Source organism: Brassica napus, chromosome C6, assembly GCF_020379485.1.
Source record: "Brassica napus cultivar Da-Ae chromosome C6, Da-Ae, whole genome shotgun sequence".
Taxonomy (NCBI): domain Eukaryota; kingdom Viridiplantae; phylum Streptophyta; class Magnoliopsida; order Brassicales; family Brassicaceae; genus Brassica; species Brassica napus.
This window is the reverse complement of record NC_063449.1, coordinates 32896445-32899485: the sequence shown is the minus strand read 5'-3', so window position 1 is coordinate 32899485 and position 3041 is coordinate 32896445. Positions and strand designations below refer to the sequence as shown.

Below are 3041 nucleotides of genomic sequence, written 5' to 3'. Positions count from 1 at the left end.
AAGATTTTCAACGGACTTCCTGCAGAAATTCCGATGGACCACATTGAAAACTTTGAGAAGATGTGTGGGTTCACTAAGGCGAATGGAGTACCACCAGATTACATCAAGTGTACCCTGTTCCCTTTCTCTCTCGATGGGAAGGCTGCTCGCTGGCTAGATTCCCTACCCACTGGATAGCTCACCACATGGGAACAAGTCAGATCCGCTTTCTTGAGCCATTTCTACACGAAGTCAAAGACAGCAGCTCTGAGACAGAAGATCGCCACCTTTAAACAGCTGGTAGATGAGCCGTTCTGCGACGCTTGGGAGCGATTCAACGTCTACCGCAGGGAGTGCCCACATCACAGTTTTGAAGAAGATTATCTACTCGGAGTGTTCTACAATGGAGTAGGTTGGGAGTACATGAATGCGTTAAACTCAGCCAGTAATGGAGATTTCATGACCCAATCCACTCAAGGCGCTTTCGCGCTGATTGAGAACATGGCCTCAAGCTCAGCTGACAGCAACCGAGAGACTGACCGCACCAAAAAGGTGAACAGCATCGACAATAGCAAAATAGATGAGCTCTCTGCCAAGGTCGATCAACTGATAAAGATTAATCACAACCATGTCTTCATCATGGAAGAATCCCCTCAGGATAAAGGAACTACAGACACTACATCAGAAGCAGACCAGGCGACTGAGGACCATCATGAGGTTAGCTATGTGAATGGACAAGGATGGCAGTTCAAGAACTACCACCCGAACCCTAACGTGAGGAACAACCCACACCTGTTCAACAACCCTAAACCCGATGGTAACGCAGAAAATGCTCAAGGCAATCAGGTTCAGAATAGTGGCTACCAACGGGGGTATGGAAATCAAGGAAGAACCTTTGTCCTCAGCCCAGCTCAGAATACTCAGTTCCACAACCAGAAACAACCGACTAACCAGCAGCCTGCACAGCCTGCTCAAACTGCTCCACAGGACGAGATGAAGAGTCTTGCCAATATGATGAGCCAGCTGCTCCAAGGACAGCAGATCCAGGGAAAAGCACTGAATCAGGTCACAAACGACATCAATACCCGAATGAATCACATGTTCAATGACCTGAGTGCCAAATATGATAATGTCTCGAGCCATATGAGGCAGATGGATATTCAGATTGCTCAGACTGCTGAGAGTGTGAAGAGACAGCAATGCACTCTTCCTGGAAAAATAGATAAAAATCCCAAGGAGTGCAATGCAGTCGCGCTTAGGAGTGGGAAGCAATTAACTGATCTGGCACCCAAGAGATTCACAACAGCTGAAAAAGGGAAGCGAAAGAGTCAGAACAACCACCAATAATTGCACCAACAGACGAGGAAGAAGCAGGGCTTCCTGCTAAACATACTCCGACCACTACAGAGCAGCCTACTGTGGTTGTTCGCCCAGATGCAGAACCTGTACCCACCCGTGACTATGTGCCTAAGGTTCTGTACCCTGTTCCTGCTAAGGCCACACGCAAGGACAAGGAGGAGATGAAATGTAGGAAGATGCTGGAAGACTTAACAATCAGACTCCCTCTCATGAGTGCAATCCAGATGATGCCATCCATGAGTAGCTTTGTGAAAGGACTTATTTCTGGAAAGATAGCCGATGACAGTGAGTTCATTGTGGTCTCAAAAGAGTGCAGCACTGTTCTCCAGAACAAAAGGATCAAGAAACTGGGAGACCTTGGAAAATTTGTCCTATCCATCCAAATAGAGAGAACAGTCTTCTCATGTTCGCTAGTTGATCTGGGATCAAGCATCAACCTCATGCCATACTCTGTGGCTAAGCGCCTTGGATTCACGGATTTCAAACCTACCAGGATGTCCCTAGTGTTTGCTGATCGATCAGTGAAATCTCCGGTCGGAATTATCGAGGATATCCAAGTTCTTGTTGGGAACACGCTTGTCCCTGCCGATTTCGTTGTTCTGGAACTCGAGGAAGAGTCAAAGGATCCTCTGATCCTAGGCAGACCATTCCTATGCACTGTCGGAGCTATCATAGATGTGCGACAAGGAAAAATTGACCTCCACCTAGGAGACATTGTGATGAGGTTCGAGATGAATCAGATGCTCAAGAAACCTATGCTGGATGGACAAACCTTCACTGTCCAAGAGGAGGGTGATCCGCTGGAACCAAGTGATCAGATGATTGAGGAGATCCTTACAGATGACTCGCTGGAACTAGCCTTGACTAGAGCTGAAGCAGAACAGAATGTCCAGAACATCGACGCTGATGGGCACGCTATGATGTTGGACTCCGCCAGAACCATGGAAAGATTAGTGGCATATCTCAGTCTGGAGGAGAACAATGCCTCAGACTCGTCGAGCTCGCATGTTCCACAAAGTCGGAACAATGACCCGTGGAGTGAATCTGAAGCTCCAAAAGTCGAGCTCAAAACACTCCCTAAGGGGCTCAGGTACGCATTTCTTGGACCAAATTCTACATACCCAGTAATCGTGAATGCTGACCTAAACAATGCTGAAACTGCTCCTCTCCTATGCGAACCTAGGAAATATCGAAAGGCATTAGGATATTCTCTAGCTGATATACCTGGCATTTCACCTGATCTGTGCATTCATAGAATACACCTAGAAGTTGAATCAATGACTTCTGTAGAACATCAGAGGAGGTTAAACCCAAATCTGAAAGATGTTGTTAAGAAATAGATAATGAAACTTCTAGAAGCTGGTGTAATCTATGCGATCTCTGATAGTAAGTGGGTTAGTCCTGTTCATGTAGTGCCTAAGAAAGGAGGGATCACTGTTATAACAAATGAAAAGAATGAACTAATCCCTACTAGAACAGTAACTGGTCATCGCATGTGCATTGATTTCCGTAAATTGAATGCTGCGACCCGAAAGGATCACTTTCCACTCCCCTTCATTGATCAAATGCTTGAAAGATTGGCTAACCACCCTTACTATTGCTTTTTAGATGGTTATTCAGGTTTTTTTCAGATTCTCATCCACCCGGACGATCAGGAAAAGACGACATTCACGTGTCCTTACGGAACATACGCCTATAGGAGG

General features: G+C 46.2%; 1 non-coding gene across 1 annotated transcript; it reads right to left on the bottom strand.

Moving 5' to 3' along the window:
- Nucleotides 1-243: 243 nt before the first annotated feature.
- Nucleotides 244-350, bottom strand: LOC125589457. Its single transcript, XR_007325645.1, has one exon. It is a non-coding gene; the product is annotated as a small nucleolar RNA R71 (small nucleolar RNA).
- Nucleotides 351-3041: the final 2691 nt, after the last annotated feature.